The 11,615-nt window shown below is 39.9% G+C and overlaps 1 protein-coding gene across 4 annotated transcripts in view; it reads left to right on the top strand.

The window, feature by feature from the left end:
- The window catches only part of INPP5F (inositol polyphosphate-5-phosphatase F), a 100,696-nt gene that overhangs the window by 34,593 nt on the left and 54,488 nt on the right, over positions 1–11,615 (top strand). Inside the window, exon 1 of one of the 4 annotated variants that reach the window (XM_023511632.1) lies at positions 3,433–3,544. The exons of the other annotated variants lie outside the window; for them this stretch is intronic. The gene's annotated coding sequence lies outside the window, so the exon portion shown is untranslated. Of the gene's footprint in view, positions 1–3,432; positions 3,545–11,615 lie in introns of those variants that run through there. 4 annotated transcript variants of the gene reach the window in all.

Here is an 11,615-nt window from a genome sequence, read left to right as displayed (position 1 = left end):
TTCGAACCCGCCACCTTAGGTGTATGTGGCTGGCGCCTTAGCCGCTTGAGCCACAGGCGCCGAGCCGACAAATATTCTTCATCTGCCAGCCTGTACTTCCAAACTACAGTGGTGGGACAGGAACAGGGTAGACATTTCCATTTCGAAAGAAAGAAATAGGAAAGATGAAAGGGGTAACAGAGCCCAGGTACATCCAACCTGAGGATAATCTTTTGGGGGTCACTGTTCTGCACTCCCAAGTCCATTCCAAGCCCACTGAGGTGAGGGTCCTGCCTCCACAGCTTTACTCAGCAAGAGTTGCTCTGCTGGGTGACTCTGTCCCCATAGCTTTGGGCAGAGGCCATCCTACTTTTTGAAAGCAAGTAAATGGTCCCCCTTTCCAGCCAAGGAGGCAGCCTTGCTGATGTCTGATTCACCTTCGGGGGGACATTCTTCCTTTATCTTGAAGAATAGCGCACATTCTTAGCCCCTACCGGTATGGTCTGGTCCTGTAAAATCCAAGCCTGACAGCTGTCAGTCATTCTCCTCACTGCTTCCCTTTAGCTCAGACTGGCAGTTCTACTAGGGTGGCCGATGAAGTCTGGGGTCCCCACCCATCCTGATCCCTTTATTGAAGGGGAACTTGTCCACATCCACAGTGCTCTCCCCTAAACACACTTTCTCATGCTTTTCAGTATGGATAGAATTTTTCAAATCTTTAAGTTCTGCTTCCTTTTTGCCTAACAGTTCTGTCTTTAAGTTATAGCTCTCTTTTCACATTTTACTATAATCCGTCAGGAGGAGCCAGCCAAACTGCACTTTTGACATTTTGCTTATAAATAGCTTCAGCAAAATATCCAATTTTATACCCCCCCCCCTTTTTTTCTGAGATAAAGTCTCACTCTGTCACCTTGGGCATCATCATAGCTCATAGCAACCTCAAACTTTTGGGCTCAAGAGATTCTCTTGCCTCAGTCTCCCAAGGAGCTGGGACTATAGGTAATCACAACGCCCAACTAGTGTTTCTATTTTTGTTTTGTTTTGTTTAGAGACAGAGTCTCAAGCTGTTACCCTAGGTAGAGTGCTGTGATGTCGTAGCTCACAGCAACCTCCAACTCTTGGGCTTCATCGATTTCTCTTGCCTCAGCTTCCCAAGTAGCTGGGACTATAGGTACCTGGCTATTTTTTTGGTTGCAGTTGTCATTGTTGTTTTAGCTGGCCTGGGCCGGGTTTGAACCCGCCAGTCTTGGTATATGTGGCTGGTGCCCTACTGAGTGAGCTACTGGCACCACCATAATGTTTCTATTTTTAATAGAGATGGGGTCGGCTTGGTGCCTGTGGCTCAAGTAGCTAAGGCACCCGCCACATACACCTAAGGTGGTGGGTTCGAATCCAGCCTGGCCCGCCAAAACAACAATGACAGCTGCAACCAAAAAAAGAAAAAAAATAGCTGGGCGTTGTGGCGGGCACCTGTGGTCCCAGCTACTTGGGAGGTGGAGGCAGGAGACTTGCTTGAGCCCAGGAGTTGGAGGTTGCTGTGAGCTGTGATGCCACAGTACTCTACCCAGGAGGACAGCTTGAGGCTCTGTCTCAAAAAAAAAAAAAAAAATAGAGATGGGGTCTCACTTTTGCTGAGGCTGGTCTCAGACTCCTGAGGTCAAGCAACCCATCTGCCTCAGCCTCCCAGAATGCTAGGATTACAGGTGTGAGCCATCATGCCTGGTCCAGTTTTATCACTCTTCTACTTTCCACACAATTCTGGAATATGAACACACTTCCAGTTCTTTGTCACTTTATGACAAGGACTGCCTTCTCTCTATTTGTCTAGTGACATTTTCCTTATTTTCACTGGAATGGCTTTCACTGTCCATATTCCTACTAACATTCTGTACTGAATTACTGAGTTACTGTCTGGGAAGACTGATCGAAGCTTTCTCTGTAGCTTTCTTCTCCTTTTTCTGAGCCCTCATCAGCATTGTTGTTACAGATAACAGAGGCCTTTTCTATCATGAGCCTCCAAACTCTTCTCAGCCACTTGCAAAGCTGCTTCCGCTCTTGAGGTGTTTGTTCCAGCAGTACTCCCACTGCTTGGTGCCGAAATCTGTATTAGTCAGAGCTCTTCAGAACCAGGTGTGTGTGTGTACAGCTGAGCCTTGAATAACACGGCTTTGAATGATGTGGGTCCACTTATGTGTGAATTTTCTTCTACATCTGCGGCCTCTGAGACAGCAAGGCCAACCCCTCCTCTTTCCCTCTCCCCACTCAGTGTGAAGACAGTGAGGATAGAGACCTTTGTGATGATTCACTTCCACCCAGTGAACAGCGAGTACATTTTCTCTTCCTTGGATTTTATTAGTAACATTTTCTTTTTTCTTTATTGTAAGACTATAGCATAAAATACGTACAACACAAAATAGTACATGTCTGTCGACCATTTATGCTATCAGTAAGGCTCTGGCCAACAGTAGGCTATACTAGTTTTGGGGGAGACAAAAGTTATGCCTGGATTTTCGACTTTAAGGGTGGGGGCAACACCCTTAACCCTGGCAATAGGTTAACTGTGTTTAAAGGTTAACTGTGTATAGCAGTGGTGTGTCTGTGTGTGTGTATACATATACATATAAAGAGATTTAATATAGAGAAATTATTATATAAAGAGATTTATTATAGGGGTTTGGCTCACGTGATTATGGAGGCTAAAAAGTCCCAGGATCTGCCATCTGTAAGTGGGAAAACCAAGAAAGCTGATGGTATACTTCCAGTTTAAACCCCAAAGCCTGAGGACTAGGGGAGCTGTTACTGTAAGTCCTGGTGTCAATCTGAAGGCCTGAGAAGCAGGAGCGCTGATCCCTGAGTGTTCTGTTCTGGCCTCCGTAGAGTGGATGATCTCTGTGCATGTTGCCACAGGCAGTCTTGACTCAGTTTACTGTGTCTTCTCCCTGGAAACACCCTCATGCAAACCCAGAGACAGTGTCTAGCGTTAGCCCAGGCAAGTTGACACACAAAATTAACCATCACAGGGTCATTTAAAGACACTTCCCACTCTTCAAAAAGATCAAGAAAACTATGACAGCAACAGACTAGCAGTATTTGGGGTAATGGGTGAGAATTTTCCAAAATCAACTATAATTATAAATACTGACCATGTATTAGGGTACTTTGAACTCCAAGGGGAAAAATATAAAAAAACGGGGTACCTTGTATAACAGATGAAAAGTGAATACAAAGGGGACATCTTAAAAGCAGCCAAAGAAAACATACCCATTAAATTCAAAGGCAAGTAGTAAGCCTGGATAGAAAGAATGGAAGCCGGAAGATACTGGAATGACATCTTCAGAGTGCCTGCCTAGAATTTTATACCTTCAAAGACAGTTTGATTTTGGTTTTTGTTTTTTTTTTTTTCTTCAAAGACATTTTGACATAAACAAAAACTGAGAGGATTTGTCACCAACAGTCTCTGCGCTAAAAGGAATGCTGAAGAGAGTCCCTCAGGAGAAAGGGAAGTGACTGCAGATGGGAACGTAGAGATGCAGGAAGGAGTGAAGAGCAACGGAAAGGGAAAGAAGTTGGTAAATTTAAGTGAACTTTGCTTCCTGTGGGGTTTACATTTAATGTAGTTTTAAAATATACAACAATAGTAACAATAAAGAACTAGAAGGGTTGGTTTTCTAAGTCCTTTCACTGTCCAGGAGTTGGTAAAAGTAAGATTTACGTTAGATTTGATGAGTTAGGGTTCATGCTGTCACCCACTGCAGTATACCCACTGACAGAATAATGTAAAATTGGGAAAAGCGAACAAAGGGGGGAAATATATAATGATTTAAAAACTTAATCCAAATGAAAGCAAGAAAAGGTGTATGTGGACCAGCCAGGACAAATAGTAAGATGGTAGTAGGTTGACTCCTAAATATATCAGTAATTACATTTGAGTAGAATTAATGCTCCAGTTAAAAAGCAAAGATTTTCGTACCGGGAAACCAGTAAAATCCATGTACAGGCTGCTTTCATAGTCTCCCCCTTAGATGCATGAACACAGAGAGATTGAAAATAAAAGGGGAGGGGAAAAAATCGTGCAAACATTAACCTCATGGCCACGGATGTAGCTGTGCTGATATCAAAGTAGGCTTGAAGGCAAGAAGTATATAGAGAAACATTTCAGAAATAACAAAACATTCAACTCACCAGAAAGATCTAACAGCTTAAAATTTGTATGCACCTAAGCATAACCTCAAAATATATGAAAAGCAGTAAGCCATCGTGGCTTACATTTTTCAGTTTAGTCTGTCAGTTTCAAATAACAGAGAAACTTGTGAGTATTCTTGTTTGTTAGTTTAACCAAAAAGAAAGGAAAGGTGAGCAGACTGTAATTCCCTTTCCAAATTGTTTTTCCTCCTTTACTAACACATCTCCATCCTCTGATATATCTGATGCAAACGTAGATTCTTTTGTGCTTCTTTGAGCGTAATCTACATCAGTCCTTCAAGGAACATATTTATATTTGAACAGTATGTTACAGACTTTGTAGCATCACCTCTGTCTTTGGGTTAGTATTTATTACCATGTCTATATAATTTAAAATTCTCACTGGGTGTGGTGGCAAGTGTGTGTTGTCCCAGCTACTGGGGAGACTGAAGTGGAAGGGTCACTTGAGCCTAGGACTCCTGGCTGTAGTGCACTGTGCTCATTGGGTGTGTACATCCAAAGTGGGCATTGATATGGTGACCTCCTGGGAGCAGGGGCCCACCAGGTTGCATAGGAGAGGGGTAAACCAGCCTGGAAATATTGCAGGTCAAAACTTCCATGCAGATGAGTAGTGGGATTGCACCTGTAAATAGCCACTCCCTAGCCTGGGCAACATAGCAAGACTCCGTCTCTGGAGGGAAGGTGGTAAAATAAAGCAAATGGTTTATAAGTCCCCCTGTGCTGATTCCTGGGGTCATCGTTGCATGACTGTGTGTTACGGCAGCTGCATGCTCCTGTCTTGTCAGGTCATTTCCCAGCTCTGTGGATGCTCCAGAGAAGTGGACTTGGGAGAGGTCACTCTTTGTCCTCAGGAATATAGCCTGCAGTAGTGGGTCGTGCTAAAGGAGATGAACACACGAGAATCATTAGCAAATGCAGCGTCTCTTCATTTTTACCTTTGTTCATCTTATAAATGTTTATAGAGAGATAAATTGGAACGTACCCAAAAGAGCAGTGCAGATAGAATCTACAAGGTTAATTATGGTCGCATGCTATGAACATAAGTCATTTTTAAGCTCTCAAGTAAAATTAAAAGGGCTAAAGCCAAGAATGGTAACCAGAACTCTCCATCTCTGCTGTCTTTCTGTGAGAGAACTAACACAGCGGGGGTGTGGATCAGATTTGAAGAATTTCCACAGAGTAGGGGAGGGAGACTGGTCAAAGGGAGTAAGTTTAGCTTTACTGTAGTATTTAAACTTAAACAAGGGGGGATAGATTCATATATTCCCTACATATACTAAGAAAAATAAACATGATTGCTAGATGTGGATCATTGGGTGAAATGCCCTTCTGTGTGTCACTAGGGTGGTAAGTCGCGTCTAGAAGTACGTAGATGCAGTGGTCCCTAGAGGGGAGGTCATGAGCAGGGAGATGTGGTAGTTGATTTTTGACAACTTGACTGGGAAGGGATGCCCAGATAGTTGGAATGTATGATTTCTGGGTGTGTTCGTAAGGTTGTTTCTGGAAGAGATGAACTTTTAAATCAGTACCATCCAAACCATGGAGGCCTGGGATAGAAGAAAAAGGTGAAGGAAGGATGAATTTGCTGTCTTTGTTTAAGCCTGGACATCCATCCTTTGCTCTCTAAGACCTCAGTACTTGGTTCTCAGGCCTTCAGACTCAGACTGGTACTTAAACCATCAGCCTTCCGGTTTTCAGCCCTGGGACTTAGGCTGGGACGTATACCATCCACTCCCCTGGACTTGGGCTGAGTGACACCACAGGCCCTCCTGATTCTCCAGCTTACAGATGGCAGACTGGGGGACTTCTTGGCTTTCAAAATCGCTTGAGCAATTCCTATAATCTCTTATATGTATATATCCTACTGGTTCTGTTTCTTTGGAGAGCCCTAATACAGAAGGAAATATTTCGTTTCAAAGTTGAATGAAAATCTGTGTCCTCCAGTTGCTCATTCCCTTTTAAATGAATTGCTTATTGTCTAGAGCAGACAGTTGAATTTTTTCCAGGACTATTGTTTTAGCTTGCCCTACTGGTCATGCTTTTCAGGATAATCACTTCCTAATCAGTTTTTTTATCTTGCTGGGGAAGTCAGGTTTCCTTGTCTCTCTCTTCCTGGAGGAGCCAGGGTTACAAAACTGACTTTCCACCCAACTTTAAAAAGTTGGGGGAAAAAAAAATCGTTATGCTAGTAGACCTTGCAAGATTAAATAAGTATGGATTCCTTGTTATACTAAATATCCTGATCTCAACATGGTAGCTTTAATTAAACCAAGATTTCTCCCCCCTCCCCCAGTGGGTACAATAGCCTACTTTAGTGCTTTTTAAAAGGTCTTATTATAAAATTATGCCTGATAGATACTGGGATTGCTAAATAATAGTGATGTTATAATTTTACTAACACATTTGTTTTATTTTAAAACTCTAGGTATAAAAAAATATTATTTAGATCATTTAACCCTGTAGCTCAATATGCAAATTCCTGCTGGTCTTTTCAGACTTTTTTTGTGTTAGTGTTTTATTTTGTTTTAACCTAAAGCCAAATAATTATAGGAATAGAGATTGCTCTTACTTTCCATGAGGCTTTTTTTTTTCCTTTCTGTTTTTGTTTTGTTTTCTAGGGTGAATGATTTTGCCTGGAAATAGCTAAATGTTCAAGTCATAATTTTTCTTTCCTTGATAATTTTTATTAGTCATTTGAACACTATTTGAGACAGCTACATCTTTTTACTAATGTTGATATATTTTGAGAATTAATAGGCTGTACTATCTTAACCTCCATTTTTGGCAGAAAGTACATTTTTTAGTCTTACAGCCTCTTTATTAGATAGGACTCCTAACAAGTTCATGGCCTATATACACACTCCTTCTTGCTGCTAAATTATTTTAAAGCAGATGCATGTTATCATATCTGTCTATATAGATTCTTCAATATGTGTCTGTAAATATGAAAGTTAGAGCTTAACAATCCTATTACATCGTAAAAAATTATTTCATATCCAAAATATGGTTAGTGTCTCAAAAGTGCTACTAAAAATCCATATATGTATATTTCCAACTTCTCCAAATAATTGTATAGAATAAGTTTTTAGGAGAGGAACAGATTGGATAAAGCAGATACACAGTTTGAATGTCGATGCATCCTCAACACTCAGTATTATTTTCCCCAAATAGATTTTCTTTTTTGTCCGTTCTTTTGTTTTGAGAGTGAGTCTCACTCCATTGCTCAGGCTAGAGTGCAGTGGTGTCATCGTAGCTCACTACAGCCTCGTACTTCTGAGGTGGGATCAAGCAATCCTCCTGCCTCAGCTTCCCAAGTAGATGGCACTACTTGGGAATCACACCCAGGTGATTTTCCTATTTTTTGTAGAGATGGGGGTGGGGGGACTCTCACTATGTTGCTTGGGCTGGTCTCGAACTCCTGGCCTCAAGTGATCCTCCTGCCTCAGTGTCCCAGAGTGCTGGGATTACAGGCATGAGCCACTGCACCTAGCCTGCTTTTTGAAAATTTGATAGAGAAAACTCATCTTCCTATTTTAATGTGTATTTAATTATCAGAGGTTAATTATGTGTTTTATGTTTGTATTCCTTCCAGGAAGTGCAGATACATAACTTTTTTTTTTTTATTGGGACACCTTTTTCTTATTGACATAGCTCTTTATATTTGATAGCTCTAACCTTTAGTGCATCATATGTATTGCAGATAATTTTCTATTTGTCATTTGCTTTCCATTTTGTTTACATTGTTATTTTCCATTGAGATGTGTTTTATTTAATCAAATCTGTTCATTTCACGACTTCTGGATTATGTAGCATGCTTCCAAAGGTCCTTCTCCTCTAAAATTATAAAAAGAGTTTCCTATATTCTATACTAATGTTTTATTTTGTTCTGTTTATATCTTTAGCATTAGTCCATCTATATTTAGTTTTTCAGTGTGGCAGAAGGAATTTCACTTCTTTCCATATGTTATTTCAACACCATTTGTTGACACGCCATCCTTCCCTCATCTTTATCATCACTTATTAGATGTTTACATGGGTCTGTGTCTAGCTTCTCTGTTCTAGTCTAGTGATTCATTTATCCATCCCTTCCAGCATCACATCGTTTTATTTACCATAGTTTTAGAGTACATTTTGCAGTCTGAAAAGGCAAGTATGTCTCAATTTCTTTTTGAAAGTTTCATGGGGTTCAACATATAAATCCATAAATACAGTACACCAAAATGGAATGGAATCAAAAACAAAGACCCTATGATTCTTTCAATTGGTGCAGAAAGGGCTTTTGATAATATCCAGCATCCTTTCATGATAAAAACACTCAAGAAAATAGACTTAGATGAAACATTTGGAATGGAATGGAATCAAAATGGAATCAAAAACAAAGACCCTATGATTCTTTCAATTGGTGCAGAAAGGGCTTTTGATAATATCCAGCATTCTTTCATGATAGAAACACTCAAGAAAATAGACTTAGATGAAACATTTCTTAAATTGATAGAGGCCATCTACAGTAAACCCACAGACAATATCATATTGAATGGAGTAAAATTGAAAGCATTTCCACTCAAATCTGGATAAGGATGCCCCCTGTCTCTGCTGCTATTTAACATAGCATTAAATCTTAGTCTTTGCAATCAGGCAAGAGAAGGAGATCACAGGATTTCAAATGGGGACAGAGGAGGTCTCCCTCTTTGCAGATGACATAATATTATACCTGGAAAACCCCAAGGGCTCAACTACAAAGCTCTTAGGAGTAATCAAGGAATATAGCAGCAGCTCCAGATACAAAATCAATACCCACAAATCAGTAGCCTTTCTATCTGCCAGCATTGTCAAGCCGAGAATAAAATCAAAGACTCTATTGCTTTTACAGTAGTGCCAAAGAAGATGAAATACTTGGGAGCATTTCTCACAAAAGATGTATAATAAGAATTATGAAACTATGAGAAAGGAAATAACAGAAGATGTCAACAAATGGAAGAACTTACCATGCTCGTGGCTGGGAAGCATACATTGTTAAAGTGTCCATGTTGATTTAATGCAAACCTCATCAAAGAACCAATGTCATACTTGAAAGAACTTGAAAAAGTGGTACTTTGATTCATATGGAACCAGAAAAAAACCCAAATAGCAATTACAGTTCTTAGAAACAAAAACAAATCTGGAGGTCTCACATGGCCAGATTTCAGGTTATACTACAAGTCTATGGTGATCAAAACAGCATGGTACTGCCACAATAATAGAGACGTAGACTATGGAATAGGATAGAGAATCTAGAGATGAACCCAGCCACATATCGTCATTTAATCTTTGACAAGCCTAAAAAAACATGCACTGGGGAAAAGAATCATTTAACAAATGGTGCTGGGAGAATTGGTTATCCACATAAAGAAGTCTGAAACTGGACCCTCACCTCTCAACATTGGCAAAAATTGATTCTTGCTGGATAAAGTATTTAAATTTAAGACACGAAACAATAGAAATTCTAAAAGAGATTGTGGGGAAAACACTTGAAGATGTTGGCCTGGGAAAAAACTATGAGGAAGACCACCCCTACCCCCACCCCCCGGCAACTGCAGCAACCCCAAGACTAAATAACTGGGATTTGATCAAGCTAAAAACCTTTTGCCCAGCTAAGGGTACCACAAACAAAGCAAACAGGCAGCCTTCGGAATGGGAGAAGATTTTTTTTGCATGTTATGAGTCTGACAAAGCCCTGATAACTAGAATCTACAGAGAACTCAAATTAAACAATAAGAAAAGTGCAAACAACCCCCTCTATAAATGGGCAAGAGACTTGAACAGAAACTTCTCCAAGGATGACAGACAAATGGTCTACAAACACATAAAAAAAAGTTTGTCTTTTATCATCAGAGAAATGCAAATCAGAACCACTCTAAGATATCACCTAACCCCAGCAAGATTAGCCCACATCACAAAGTCCCCAAACACCAGATGCTGGCGTGGATTTGGAGAGAAGGGAACACTTCTGCACTGTTGGTGGGATTACAAACTAATACAGCCTTTTTGGAGAGAAGTGTGGGGAATCCTCAAAGATCTAAAAGTAGACCTTTCATTTGATCTTGCAGTCCCATTACTTGGTATCTACCCAGAAGAGCAAAAATCATTTTACCACAAAGACATTTGCACCAGAGTGTTTCTTGTGGCTCAATTCATAATTGCCAAGTCATGGAAGAAACCTAAGTGTCCATCAACCCATGAATGGATCAACAAACTGTGGTATATGTACACCATGGAATACTATTCAGCTATTAAAAAGATGGAGACTTTACATCTTTTACATTTACCTGGATGGAGTTGAAATACATTTTTCTTAGGTAAAGTATTGCAAGAATGGAAAAATAAATATCCAATGTATTCCATACTAATATGAAACCAATATATAAACAATTACATACTCATATGAACAGTAGAACACAAATATAGTCTAGTATGGGGCAGGGGGAGGTGGGAGAGGAAGATGGGTGGGCGATTGACAGGAGGATTGGGGGCATGAGGCACATCTCACCTAATGTGCACATGGCGAGGGGCTCTTTTACAACTGGAACTTTACTCTGGAAGTGGGAACAATGTAACCTAAAAATTTGTACCCTTATATTAACTTGAAATTTAAAAAAAGAAAATTTCTTGGGATATATTTATATACATGGTCTTTCAAGTGAAATTTAAAATGGATTTAAATTTCCCTGAAAGTCTCACTAGAATTTTGGTTTAAATTGCATTACATTTCTAGATTAATTTGAGAGAGAGATACCAACAGCTTTGAAATACTCAGCCTGCTGAAGACGTATCCAGCTTTCATTTATTTACTTTTTGTATGTTCTGAACAAAGGTTCCGTGGTGCTCTTCCTAGAGGTCTTAGACATTTCTTAGTGGAATTGTTCCTAAAACTTTACTTCTGGAGTTATTCCCAAAACTTTCATATTTATATTTTATATATTTTATATTTATATTTATATCTGGCCACATCAGTGGACTCTTCTCTTTGTTAGTTTCTTTACCATATATATACCTGCTCTCTCACCTTTTGTGTTGTATCCAGAGTCCATGCTTTTTCCAAGAGGCCAAGGTTCAGTAAATGGGAAATATCAGGCACGAGGAAAGACTTACTGTTAGTTTTTTCCCTTTACTCTTTTCAGTCTCACAGGCTGATTAAAGAAAAAAACTAAGTAAAAGTGGTATGGAAATAGGTACCTACTAGTTATCATCTAAATAATCTACCTTAATTTCTCTCTTCTTTGGAAAATGGCATGCTAGGTGTTTGGAATTGTTTTTCCTCTCAACTTTCCTTTATATTTACTTGAAAAAGAAAATTAATAAAAGAAATGTTTATATAGGCTCGGCGCCTGTGGCTCAAGTGGCTAAGGTGCCAGCCACATACACCTAAGGTGGCGAGTTCGAATCCAGCCCAGGCC

The sequence above is a fragment of the Otolemur garnettii genome, unplaced genomic scaffold, assembly GCF_000181295.1.
Source record: "Otolemur garnettii isolate 467f Iridium unplaced genomic scaffold, OtoGar3 scaffold00021, whole genome shotgun sequence".
NCBI lineage: Eukaryota > Metazoa > Chordata > Mammalia > Primates > Galagidae > Otolemur > Otolemur garnettii.
The sequence above is the reverse complement of the archived record's forward strand: the minus strand, read 5'-3'. Positions and strand labels throughout refer to the sequence as shown.